The sequence below is a fragment of the Salvelinus namaycush genome, chromosome 4 (assembly GCF_016432855.1).
Source record: "Salvelinus namaycush isolate Seneca chromosome 4, SaNama_1.0, whole genome shotgun sequence".
Lineage (NCBI taxonomy): Eukaryota > Metazoa > Chordata > Actinopteri > Salmoniformes > Salmonidae > Salvelinus > Salvelinus namaycush.
In genome coordinates this window covers 28226999-28241777 of record NC_052310.1, presented here as the reverse complement: position 1 = coordinate 28241777, position 14779 = coordinate 28226999, and positions in this window count along the sequence as shown.

The following is a 14779-nucleotide window of genomic DNA, read 5'->3' as shown; positions in this document are numbered from 1 at the left end:
ATTCTAAAATATGTGAGAATAATGTGGACATTGCCTTACAAAATAGATTGGATGCATGCATTGCGATTTTTCTGTAGCCTATGTGGCCAACGCAGGTACACATAATAAAGCCATGAATAGCGGTAGCATTCATCTCACAATTTCTATGTTGTCGTCATAATAACCTCACATGGTTTTACCGCAACTGAGTAGCACACAGTGGCGGAAAACAGGTCAAAAATTAAATCACAGATAATTATAAGGGAGCAGGAGAACTTAGAAATTGGCTACAATAATTACAAGGACTTTTCAAGCACCAAATTGAGGAAATTTCTGCTTTTCAAGACAGGTCTATTCCAGTACTTGAATTTCTGAGCTCCAAATTCAAGTTCAAGTAGGCTACGTGATCTTCCTGTCCGGGTTGCCGCGGGGGAGATCTTCGTGGGCTATACTCGGCCTTGTCTCAGGGTAGTAAGTTGGTGGTATGAGGATATCCCTGGTGTGGAGAGCTGTGCTTTGGCGAAGTGGGTGGGGTTATATCCTGCCTGGTTGGCCCTGTCCGGGAGTATCATTGGACAGGGCCACAGTGTCTCCTCCTGTTTCAGCCTCCAGTATCTATTCTGCAATAGTTTATGTGTCGGTTGGCTAGGGTCAGTCTATTATATCTGGTGTAATTCTCCTGTGTCCTGTGTGATTCTCTCTCTCTCTCGCTCTCCCTCCCCTCCCGGAGGACCTGTCCTAGGACCATGCCTCAGGACTACCTGGCCTGATGACTCCTTGCTGTCCACAGTCCACCTGGTCATGCTGTTGGTCCAGTTTCAACTGTTCTGCCTATGGAACCCTGACCTGTTCCATCGACTCTCTCTCTCTACTGCACCTGCTGTCTCAAACTCTGAATGCTTGGCTATGAAAAGTCAACAGACATTTACTCCTGCGGTGCTGACCTGTTGCACCCTCTTCAACCACAGTCAAGCGCGTCGGGAAAAAAAGCGAGGAGAAGGATTTGAGTGGTAAGTAAGGGCAGACGGCCTGCCGAACTAAGTAGCCTAGCTAGCCAATATAGCTAGCTTGATAGCTTTCTAGCTACAGGTAGCTGCCTACCGTGGACTCACTCGGCTTGGTCAGAGCAGTAATTATTAACATGATGATGATTCTCTACCACTACCAGCTATGGCTAGCAAATTAGCTATTATTTAGATATTATTACAACTGTATTCCCCAATATTTGCGTGATATTTGTTAGCTAGCTAGATAGACTAAAATTAAAATCTAACTTGTAGCCTACCTTGTCACACCCTGATCTGTTTCACCTGTCTTTGTGATTGTCTCCAACCCCCTCCAGGTGTCGCCCATCTTCCCCATTATCCCCTGTGTATTTATACCTGTGTTCTCTGTTTGTCTGTCGCCAGTTCATCTTGTTTGTTCAAGTCAACCAGCATTTTGTGTCTCAGCTCCTGCTTTTCTATTCTCGCCCTCCTGGTTTTGACCCTTCGTCACGACTTCCGCCGAAGTTGGTCCCTCTCCTTGTTCGGGCGGCGTTCGGCGGTCGACGTCACCGGTTTTCTAGCCGCCACCGATCCACTTTTCATTTTCCATTTATTTTGTCTTCATTGTACACACCTGGTTTCCATTCCCATAATGATATGTTCCTTATTTAACCCTCCCCATGGTTTTGTGTGTGTTTGTTCGTTGTAAGTTGGTCTGTATTTGTGAGCTTGAATATTTTTCCTTCTTGGAATATTTGTTGTTTGAATAAAGTTACGTGAATTACTCATCTCTGTGTCCTACGCCCGACTCCGCCTTACCTGCTACACCTAGACGCCTTACACCCTTGCCTTTCCTGACTCTGAGCCCGCCTGCCTGACCTTTCTGCCTGCCCCTGAGCCTGCCTGCCGACCTGTACCTTTGCCCCCCTCTGGACCACCGACCTCTGCCTTACCCTGACTGCCGCCCGGTACCGTTGCCCCACCTCTGGTTTACTGACTTCTGCCTCCCTTGATCTGTCTATTTCCTGCCCCTGTTGGAATATTAAACTATTGTTTATTCGACGTGGTCTGCATCTGGGTCTTACCTTCATACCTGATATACCTATCCATACTGTAGATGCTACTACTACTACTACTGCTGTAGACAACGATCCCAATGTGTGTCTACTACATGAAGTTGAAACAGCGGACCTTGGAAGTGAGGCAGTTGTTGTGTGGCTGCAGCAGCATAACTAGACCATTTTTTAATTGTTGAGTTAGGCACATGATGACTTAAATACGTATTCTATTTGATATGTATACTATTAAAACGTTTTTTCTTTCGGTAGTAGATTTTTAGTATGGAGCCAACATTAAACCTAAAATTCCCTTTGTTTACTCACTTCCTAGTGCCTAGAGAGCCCCAGGTATGCAGAATCTCAGCAGAAAGCTGTCAGACAGACTCTGATGCGGAGGAGAGCAGGGAGGAGGAAGAGTTGAAGAGTAGCAGCAGTGCCAGTGAAGGAGTGACAGAAGAGATTGAACAAGCAAGTAATAAGGGAAGGAAGAGTATGGATAGATTCGAAGTGAGGAAGATGAGGTTTTAGATGATCCAGCACTGTGGCCAGAGAAAGTACAAGACCATGAAAGAGGAGACAGAACTGTATAAAATCTTGCCCCCAGACTCAGAAGGCAAGCCACTCCCCAACTATTTACAGTACATTAAGTCAGCAAACGTAAGAGAAAATGTGCAGAGAGACTGGCTTATTGATAGTAAGAGTGTAAAGGCATTATATTGCATTCCATGTGTTCTTTTTCCTCATGAGAAAAGTAAACCATCACCCAGTTCTCTGAATAGTAAGGATGGCTATAAGATATCATTGTCACGCCCTGGCCATAGAGAGGCTTTTATTCTCTATTTTGGTTAGGCCAGGGTGTGACTAGGGTGGGCATTCTAGTTTCTTTATTTCTATGGTTTCTAACGAAACCAAATCTGAGGCAAAAGGTCTGAAAAGCTACTTAATGTCTTTCCTGCTCACTTTCTGGGTAAAAATGTTGCAGTGTATTGAGAATAGAAGCCTAATTCTTTAGTCATGAAATATTTATCTGGACTCTGAAGCAGCTCACATTAAGACAATACAGGATGAAATACAGGCTCTGCGTAATCAATGGGACGCTCTTCTGGCAGAAGCCTCCATGGTGGCAAATTAAATGGGTGTAACTATTCAGTTTCACAGTGAACAGAGGAGCCGCCAGAAAAAAAGTCAGACACTGGATTTTGCAACACAGTGTTTTATGTGGCTCTGGATAGTATAATCAGTCATTTGGACATGCGGTTCCACACGATTGCAGCTATATGCAAGGAGTTTTCATCCAATACTTACATTTATGAAAATTACTGAAAATCAAATTTGTGTATCTTGCCACAAATTGAGAAACAAGTACTCCAAAGATCTCACAGATGGATTTAAAAATTAAGTGCGACATCTAAAGACGATATATGGTGCCACTTTTTCAGATGGTCTGGAGGTGAACGTGCCTTCAGTAAGCTGAAACTTATAAAGAACTACCTAAGATCTACAATGTGCCAAGACAGGTTGAACAGCCTTGCCATCCTTTCAATTGAACCAGTTCGCTAGAAAATGTAACTTTAAAGACATGAGTTTGCTCACAAGAAGGCTTGACGCGGGGCTCTTGGTGCAGTGTAACCTCAGAGGTTTTTTTTTTACAGCGAACAAACACAAGGACAAATGCCTTAACCTGTTCTACCCAAGCCTGTCCAGGGATGGGCAAAATACTGTTCTCAAGTCTTTTCTTCTATGGTTTATCTCCTGTCGAACTTTATCAGGAATGCCCACATAATATCTTGATACTACAGTTGCAGTTTCACAGATGCTTGTTCTTTGTAGGTACCACATTTATGCCTGCAGTCCACATAGTTCAGGATTTGTTTTTATTTTGGGTATATTATTTAGGCATTTCTTTTGTAATTATGCATAGGACAGAAGAGGGTTAGCCTTGTTGATAAGAATTGGTAATAAATGATTTAATCTGAAACATGGATTATTGGTCATTTCTTAATTAAAACTGACTACAATACCATATATAAAAAAATAAAATCACCAATTGTGTAGTTATTTATAATAAAGCATCATAAAAATCTCATGACGTAGACAGCTTTTGTTAACATTAGGAACCAAACATGTTTGCAATCCTGTTAATATAGGCACAGGATGAAGGTGGAAACTAGAATCTGCACAATTGTAGTACAGAGCAGCAGAAGCTTATAGTTAGTACATTTAATAAGACATGTTGTTCAGTACGTTATTTTAACCTGAAACATTCTGATTTCTATATTAGGGGCCCGGTAGTTTTTTTTCATGGGGCCCCAAAATTTTGGCAATGCCTCTGACCACAGTGATTATTATTATTTGACCCTGCTTGTCATCTATGAACATTTGAACATCTTGGCCATGTACTGTTATAATCTCCACCCGGCACAGCCAGAAGAGGACCGGCCACCCCTCAGAGCCCGGTTTCTCTCTCGGGAGTTTTTCCTAGCCACCGTGCTTCTTTATCTTGCTGTTTGGGGTTTTAGGCTGGGTTTCTGAATAGCACTTTGTGACATCGGCTGATGTAAAAAGGGCTTTATAAATACATTTGATGGATTGATGTGATTGATTTGTCATGCTATTTCATTACCAAATCATATTGTGAATAAGCCCACTAGACTACGTAATTTGTTGTCATTACATCCAATAGGAAGAGTTTTGGTTGTTTCCGAGGCACAAAAACATATGAAAACAAAATCATTACCTTGATGCTTTCTCTTTTAAATCTAATGAGACCCTGCTGTAAATGAAGCAGACAACAATAGATGATCAACCTCAATTCGCTAGGGATATTAGATCCAACATGGATCCAGGCACAAATGTTTTCAGTTGTATAATGAATGAGATACCAAAATATTCTGGACATTTCTAGTTTTTAAGTGTCAATGTAAGGGGACTCTTTCGGTTAGAAGCATTTTTTGGATTTGGATTTGTGTGCCCATGAAAACTGTTTTCACCACATTAACATAAGAAGATACAAAATATTACATAGTCAAATCAAATCAAATTGTTTTGGTAGCATACAAATATTTAGCAGATGTTACTGCGGGTGTAGAGAAATGCTTGTGTTCCTAGCTCCAGCAGTGCAATAATATTTAACAATTCACAACAATACACACACATAGACATTATGGAGAGTATCTGGATAGAATATTTAGAATATCTGCAGAATACGTAGAATAGAATAGCATACTGTATATAAAGCAATAGTTGAATAGGATGGCATGAGTAAAACATGATGTAAACATTATTAAAGTGACCAGTGTTCCATTACTAAAGTGACCAGTAATTTTATGTCTATGTCCATAGGGCAGCAGCCTCTAAGGTCCAGGGCTGAGTAACCGGGTGGTAGCCAGCTAGTGAAGGGCAGGGAACTGGGTGGAGGCTGGCTAGTGATGGCTATTTAACAGTCTGATGGCTAGTGATGGCTATTTAACAGTCTGATGGCCTTGAGATAGAAGCTGGTTATCAGTCTCTCGGTCCCAGCTTTGATGCACCTGTACTGACCTCGCTCTCTGGATGATAGCGGGGTGAACAGGCCGTGGCTCGCGTGGTTGATGTCCTTGATGATCTTTTTGGCCTTCCTGTGACATTGGGTGCTGTAGGTGTCATGGAGGTCAGGCAGTGTGCCCCCGGAGATGAACTGGGCAGACCGCACCACCCTCTGGAGAGCCCTGCGGTTGAGAGCAGTGCAATTGCCATACCAAGCGGTGATGCAGCCCGACAGGATGCTCTCAATGGTGCATCTGTAAAAGTTTTTGAGGGTCTTAGAGGCCAAGCTGAATTTATTCAGCCTCCTGAGGTTGAAGAGGCGCTGTTGCTGAGGAACTTGAAGCTTTTCACCTTAATGTCACATGATTTTGGACAAATCTGTCAAGACACCAACCATGATGAAGGGTTAAAGATAAGTTTTAAATCAACTCGTGAATTGTATTGAATATACAGTGCCTTGCAAAAGTATTCATCCCCCTTGGCATTTTTCCTATTTTGTTGCATTACAACCTGTAATTTAAATTTATTTTGGGGGGATTTAATGTAATGGACATACACAAAATAGTCAAAATTGGTGAAGTGAAATGTAAAAAATACTTGTTTCCAAAAATTCTAAAGAATAAAAAATTGAAAAAAGTGGTGCGTGCATACGTATTCACCCCCTTTGCCATGAAGTCCCTAAATAAGACGTGGTGCAACCAATTACCTTCAGAAGTAACATAATTCGTTAAATAAAGTCCACCTGTGTGTCACATCATCTGTCACATGATCTCAGTATATATACACCTGTTCTGAAAGGCCCCAGAGTCTGCAACACCACTGAGCAAGGGGAACTACCAAGCAAGCGGCACCATGAAGACAAAGAAGCTCTCCAAACAGGTCAGGGACAAAGTTGTGGAGAAGTACATATCAGGGTTGGGTTATAAAAAAGTATCCGAAACTTTGAACATCCCACGGAGCACCGTTAAATCCATTATTCAAAAATGGAAAGAATATGGCACCACAACAAACCTGCCAAGAGAGGGCCACCCACCAAAACTCACAGACCAGGCAAGGAGGGCATTAATCAGAAAGGCAACAAAGAGACCAAAGATAACCCTTTATTTGCTTAAAGAAAAAAATAGGCAGACACATTTGGTGTTCACCAAAAGGCATGTGGGAGACTCCCCAAACATATGGAAGAAGATACTCTGGTCAGATGAGACTAAAATGTAGCTTTTTGGCCATCAAGGAAAACGCTATGTCTGGCGCAAACCCAACACCTCTCATCACCCCGAAAACACCATCCCCACAGTGAAGCATGGTGGTGGCAGCATCATCCGGTGTGGATGTTTTTCATTGGCAGGGACTGGGAAACTGGTCAGAATTGAAGGAATAATGGATGGCACTAAATACAGGACCTTTTTGAGGGAAACCTGTTTCAGTCATCCAGAGATTTGAGAATGGGAAGGAGGTTCGCCTTCCAGCAAAACAATGACCCTAAGCATACTGCTAAAGCAACACTTGAGTGTTGGCCTAGTCAAAGCCCAGACCTCAATCCAAATGAGAATCTGTGGTATGACTTAAAGATTGCTGTACACCAGCGGAACCCATCCAACTTGAAGGAGCTGGAGCAGTTTTGCCAAAAATCCCAGTGGCTAGATGTGCCAAGCTTATAGAGACATACTCCAAGAGACTTGCAGCTGTATTTTCTGCAGAAGGTGGCTCTACAAAGTATTGACTTTGGGGGGGGGGGGGGATGAATAGTTATGCACGCTCAAGTTTTCAGTTTTTTTGTCTTACTCCTTGTTTGTCTCACAATAAAAAATATTTTGCATCTTCAAAGTGGTAGGCATGTTGTGTACATCAAATGATATAAACCCCCAAAACATCTATTTTAATTCCTGGTTGTTAGGCAACAAAATAGGAAAAATGCCAAGGGGGGGGGTGAATACTTTCACAAGCCACTGTAGCTATGATCCCCCTTACATATAATGTAATCACATAAAAAAAAAATGCTGATTATTATCAATGGCTTATCAACAGCTGTATCAAGTTGTCCATTGTAGGAAATCCTCACTGGTACCCTAGATTATAGAAAGACCCTAATGTGCCTGGATCTTGTAGGCTAAACAGCCGATAAAACCCCCCATAACTGATCAAAATGGTTGCCCAATCAGGCAGGCTAGATGCAGTTATTTCAAAATGAATATGCATTCAAAACGCCAGACTTTTGAGCAGTTATTCAAATGACATAGGCTATTCACTGCAGTTTGCAGCTAGATTAGAGTTTTTCAGGCTTGAAAACAATAATAACGTTCTTTATTACATTGTGTTGTTGTAGCTTCGGTAGGATACATTTCTTGTTCCTAAGAAACTGAAACAATAGGGTAGCTTTTCGAGATGGTACATGGGGACTGGGAGGGAGCGCACTCAGGTCGTGTCTACACTTAACACTTGCACATGACTTCTGCTATCAGAATATGAATAACACATTGAAAAGAAAGGTCTAGATGCACAAAAGCCGCTTTGTAGTCTTATTGTGTTCTGATCTGGCTGACCACTTCAGGAGGTGGTCAGGGATCCATTGTGTGTGGATTTCTCCTCAGTCTGGACACAATCAGGCTACGGAAAGCGTCATCAGCACTCCTCCCACAAGTCTCCAGACAGCTTGTGATTTGAGACAGAAAAGCCACTTTTTCATTATACCATTGGAGGAAATACGTTCCTAGTGTGAGGAATGTGTTTGCTGGCCTCATAAATGCTAGCCAGCTAGCTAATATGAAAAAATAAGATTTGTTTGTTTGGCTAGAGTTATGCTAACCCGTTTGCAATCCTTTGCAGGCAATCCTTTGCCTGCTAGCTTAATGGCTAGCTACAGAGGTCAGCTGGCTAGTTAGCTACAGTAGTTAGCTACTGCCATCAGTTGTTGTGTTTTTATCATATTTTGCCTATTCCACCATTTGTAGAATGCATACTGACATTTGAATAGAGTGCTGGAAAAGGGAATCCGGACACACTGTGGACATGGTAGACACATTTAAATGTAGGTGTAGAAGCATGACATGTTCAGAATTCCATGATCAGAACTCTAACACGGAACCCAAACCGGCTGCGCGCGTGCGCCATCGTGCGCTATCGTGCATACATTTATTTTGTCTCACTACACCAAACGCGATCAGGACACGCAGGTTAAAATACCAAAACAAACTCCAATGACATTCATTTGGGGACAGGTCGAAAAGCATTAAACATGTATGGCAATTTAGCTAGTTAGCTTGCACTTGCTAACTAATTTGTCCTATTTAGCTAGCTTGCTGTTGCTAGCTAATATGTCCTGGGATATAAACATTGAGTTGTTATTTTACCTGAAATGCACAAGGTCCTCTACTCCGACAATTAATCCACACATAAAACGGTCAACCGAATCGTTTCTAGTCATCGCTCCTTCTTCCAGGCTTGTTCATCTTTGAACTTATATGGTGATTGGCAACTACACTTTCATAGTATTACCACGACAACCGGCAAAACAGTTTGTCTTTCAATCACCCATGTGGGTATAACCAATGAGGAGATGGCACGTGGGGACCTGCTTCTATAAACCAAGAGGAGATGGGAGAGGCAGGACTTGCAGCCCGATCTGCGTCAGAAATAGGAATGACTTCTATTTTAGCCCTTGGCAACGCAGAAGCTCATTGGCGCGCGCGAGCAGTGTGGGTGCAATAATTGAATAACATATATTCCTACATTTATTTTGCAACATTCGAGCGGGGTGGTCAGCCTATTAGTCTAGACACAGCCTCAGTGCGCACATAATGTAGGCTACCTATTTGGTATTTGATAAGGATCCCCATTAGCTGTTGCAAAAGCAGCAGCTACTCTTCCTGGCGTCCACACAAAACATTATACATAATACAGAATGACATAATACAGAACATCATTAGACAAGAACAGCTCAAGGACAGAACTACATACATTTTTTAAAAGGCACACGTAGCCTACATATGATTTCGTTATCTGATAAACTTTTTTTATTTTGCTATGTAAATTGACTGGATATATTCACTGCAGTATTAAACCTAGCATTGAGCTTCTGAATTATGAGCTAATATGTATACACTTCTAATTTAGGCTATAGGATACATCTCCAGCCTGTCTGCTGTGTTCTGTTGTGCAATTACGTACCTGGTCTCTCTTCTGCCATGGTTATTCCTCTTAAATATTGTGGAGTCCCAGGCAAAGCCAGAGTACAAACGCTTGTTGGTCACTTATTTCAACTTATTGTCTTTAGCCTACAAACAGCCTTTTGGACGAGAGATGCACAGTTGGTTCTTGCTTGCTGAATGTACAAAAGGATACAGCATTAAGAAGGGGCGAGGAAAGGAGAAACCCATATTTTCCTATAGGCCAATCTTAACACTGGGCTACATCCTGACAAAATATATCATATGGTGGCCTGCTAATGTACCTTTCTGGACCTTCTAAACTGTTGAGAATAGATCAAATCTGATCCAAATGGTTGCATAATCAGGCCTAGGCTGTAGGCCTATGCAGTTATTTCGGCATGAAACAAAACAGGATGTTTGAGAGGTTATTCAAATTAGCCTACATCACTGCAGTTTACAGCCTATGGACAATAATGGTGTACTCACTTGATAACAATAATACATTCCTCATTGCACTGTAATTTTATTGTCAAAAAATGTAGACCTAGGACTAATCAATAGGGGAGCTTTTTATACCTGGGGACCACAGAGTGCAGCCTGGAGGAACTCACTCCAGATTTGCCATTTCATAATCTGTTAACTTTTTTTTCTTGCGCTTTCACTGATAAATATTTAGCCTATAGCCCTAATATTTAGTTCATGATTTAGTTCAAATCTAGCTAATGTTTAGCTTCTTACTTTGGCTACACATCACTAGCCTCTCTCTTCCAGCTGTTTCCGTGCGCAACAGGCTGTAGCAGGGGCAGGCAACCCTGGTCCTTAATGTGTTTTATTTAACCGACCTGGAAGACCAGGTGTGTTGAAATGAGACAATCATTGAACAGGGCTACCTACTCCTGGGCTATAGGCTAGGCAAACGTCTCCGCAATAGGCCATTCCTCGTCTTGTGAAATCGACGGAAAACCTATAGTAAAAGCTATAGGACATAAAAAAAAAATATATATATACATATATATACACTAGGCCTAATAGCATATTAGTGGAAAGAAGCTAATATCTCAAAGTGCTGTACAGAAACCCAGCCTAAAACCCCAAACAGCAAGCAATGCAGGTGTAGAAGCACGGTGGCTGGGAAAAACTCCCTAGAAAGGCCAAAACCTAGGAAGAAACCTAGAGAGGAACCAGGCTATGAGGGGTGGCCAGTCCTCTTCAGGCTGTGCCGGATGGAGATTATAACAGAACATGGCCAAGATGTTCAAAATGTTCATAAATGACCAGCATGGTCAAATAATAATCAGGAATAAATGTCAGTTGGCTTTTCATAGCCGATCATTAAGAGTTGAAAACAGCAGGTCTGGGACAGGTAGCACGTCCGGTGGACAGGTCAGGGTTCCATAGCCGCAGGCAGAACAGTTGAAACTGGAACAGCAGCAAGGCCAGGTGGACTGGGGACAGCAAGGAGTCATCATGCCCGGTCGTCCTGACGCATGGTCCTAGGGCTCAGGTCCTCCGAGAGAGAGAAAGAAAGAGAGAAGGAGAGAATTAGAGAGAGCATACTTAAATTTACACAGGACACTGGATAAGACAGGAGAAGTACTCCAGATATAACCAACTGACCCTCGCCCCCCGACACATAAACTACTGCAGCATAAATACTGGAGGCTGAGACAGGAGGGGTCAGGAGACACTGTGGCTCCATCCGATGATACCCCCGGACAGGGCCAAACAGGAAGGATATAACCCCACCCACTTTGCCAAAGCACAGCCCCCGCACCACTAGAGGGATATCTTCAACCACCAACTTACAATCCTGAGACAAGGCCGAGTATAGCCCACAAAGATCTCCACCACAGCACAAACCAAGGGGGGGCGCCAACCCAGACAGGAAGATCACGTCAGTAACTCAACCCACTCAAGTGACGCACCCCTCCTAGGGATGAAAGAGCACCAGTAAGTCAGTGACTCGGCCCCTGTAATAGGGTTAGAGGCAGAGAATCCCAGTGGAGAGAGGGGAACCGGCCAGGCAGAGACAGCAAGGGCGGTTCGTTGCTCCAGAGCCTTTCCGTTCACCTTCACACTCCTGGGCCAGACTACACTCAATCATATGACCTACTGAAGAGATAAGTCTTCAGTAAAGACTTAAAGGTTGAGACCGAGTCTGCGTCTCTCACATGGGTAGGCAGACCATTCCATAAAAATGGAGATCTATAGGAGAAAGCCCTGCCTCCAGCTGTTTGCTTAGAAATTCTAGGGACAATTAGGAGGCCTGCGTCTTGTGACCGTAGCGTACGTGTAGGTATGTACGGCAGGACCAACTCGGAAAGATAGGTAGGAGCAAGCCCATGTAACGCTTTATAGGTTAACAGTAAAACCTTGAAATCAGCCCTTGCCTTAACAGGAAGCCAGTGTAGGGAAGCTAGCACTGGAGTAATATGATCAAATTTCTTGGTTCTAGTCAGGATTCTAGCAGCCGTATTTAGCACTAACTGAAGTTTATTTAGTGCTTTATCCGGGTAGCCGGAAAGTAGAGCATTGCAGTAGTCTAACCTAGAAGTAACAAATGCATGGATTCATTTTTCTGCATCATTTTTGGACAGAAAATTTCTGATTTTTGCAATGTTACGTAGATGGAAAAAAGCTGTCCTTGAAACAGTCTTGATATGTTCGTCAAAAGAGAGATCAGGGTCCAGAGTAACGCCGAGGTCCTTCACAGTTTTATTTGAGACGACTTTACAACCATCAAGATTAATTGTCAGATTTAACAGAAGATCTCTTTGTTTCTTGGGACCTAGAACAAGCATCTCTGTTTTGTCCGAGTTTAAAAGTAGAAGGTTTTCAGCCATCCACTTCCTTATGTCTGAAACACAGGCTTCTAGCGAGGGCAATTTTGGGGCTTCACCATGTTTCATTGAAATGTACAGCTGTGTGTCATCCGCATAGCAGTGAAAGTTAACATTATGTTTTCGAATGACATCCCCAATAGGTAAAATATATAGTGAAAACAATAGTGGTCCTAAAACGGAACCTTGAGGAACACCGAAATGTACAGTTGATTTGTCAGAGGACAAACCATTCACAGAGACAAACTGATATCTTTCCGACAGATAAGATCTAAACCAGGTCAGAAATTGTCCGTGTAGACCAATTTGGGTTTCCAGTCTCTCCAAAAGAATGTGGTGATCGATGGTATCAAAGGCAGCACTAAGGTCTAGTAGCACGAGGACAGATGCAGAGCCTCGGTCTGACGCCATTAAAATGTCATTTACCACCTTCACAAGTGCAGTCTCAGTGCTATGATGGGGTCTAAAACCAGACTGAAGCATTTCGTATACATTGTTTGTCTTCAGGAAGGCAGTGAGTTGCTGTGCAACAGCTTTTTCCAAAAATTTTGAGAGGAATGGAAGATTCGATATAGGCCGATAGTTTTTTATATTTTCTGGGTCAAGGTTTGGCTTTTTCAAGAGAGGCTTTATTACTGCCACTTTTAGTGAGTTTGGTACACATCCGGTGGATAGAGAGCCGTTTATTATGTTCAACATAGGAGGGCCAAGCACATGAAGCAGCTCTTTCAGTAGTTTAGGAGGCAGATCACCCGGGAGAGGCCCCGTCATTTACCCAATAAACCCATCTGTAGTCCTTCCGTTCTCGTGGTGGGTTCATCCATGGTCCGAAACGTTTCAATCCGGAAAGCTGAGACCTTCTGCTACCCTGGCGCTAGGATCTCTGACCTAGATTCCATGCTACCGCTACTTATTAGCAAGCACTCCGCCGCTTCAACTGTCATTGTCCATGTTGGGTCAAATGACATTAAACTCCAGCAGTCAGAGAAATTGAGAGACGATTTTAAAACATTGATAAATACGCTGCTGGAATCTGGGAAGCAGTGTGTTGTTTCCGGTCCATTTCCATCCCCACGCTATACGGATATGGTTTTTAGTCGTATACGCCAATTACACACCTGGCTTAAGGGATACTGCTGCACGATGGGAATTCCTTTTGTGGATAACTTTGCAGCTTTTACAGACCGACCAGGTCTATTTCTTCGGGACAATTTACATCTTAACAGGTATGGCTCCAGCATCCTCTCCACCAACATGTCTCTTACTCTTGCCTCATGTAGAGCCTTTGATACCTGACGTTGTGTATTCTCGGGGGTTGACTTTTGGGATTGTACGCTCCCCTATCAGACTATGTTCAATGCTCCTCTCCCAGTTTCATTAATTAGTTCCTCAATTGCAAATATGGAACAAACTACAGTTAACAACCTTTCTGCAATTCCTAGATTATTGTCCAATCACCGTATTGCGAATACTACTCACATGCAGAGAGGTATTGTTAGTAGTAATCTTGTCCCCATAAAATTGAGCTCTGTCAATAGCTCGAAAATGGTTTATTGCTCATCCAGTGCAGCTTCAGGTGCTACCTTGGATACTCCATCTGATATGAATTCCCGTAGCAATGGTATTGGAATAATTCATTTGAATGCTAGAAGCCTGATCCAAAAGTTGGACTTTATTGAAATTTTGGTCTCACAATCAAATGTTGACGTTCTGATTGTATCTGAATCGTGGCTGTGTGATTCTGTGCCAGATTCAGATGTTCAGTTGATTGGATACAATATTTATAGAACTGATAGAGTTGGTAGAGGTGGTGGTATTGCGATTTATGTTAAATGCTGCTTAAATGTTTCTGTGTCCATATCAACCTCTGTCTCAAAGCAATATGAATGTCTAGTTTTAAACGTGGTACTTGGTAATAATGCTCATTTAACTCTAGCAGGGGTATATCGCCCCCCCTCAGCTCCTCCTTGTACTCTATGCAAATTATCTGATATACTGTCTAATTATGCAAACTCTGAATTACTGATTTTGGGAGATTTTAACCTGGATTGGCTCTCACCAGTATCCGATAAATTAAAAGGCATTTGTACTGAGCTAAATCTAACTCAGCTGATAACTAAACCAACCCGTCCCAACTTTAAGAACCCAGTAAAATCCACTCTACTAGACATTATTCTAACAAATACCCCCCATAAATACACAGCCAGTGGGGTTTTTGCAAATGATATCAGTGACCACTGCCCTAT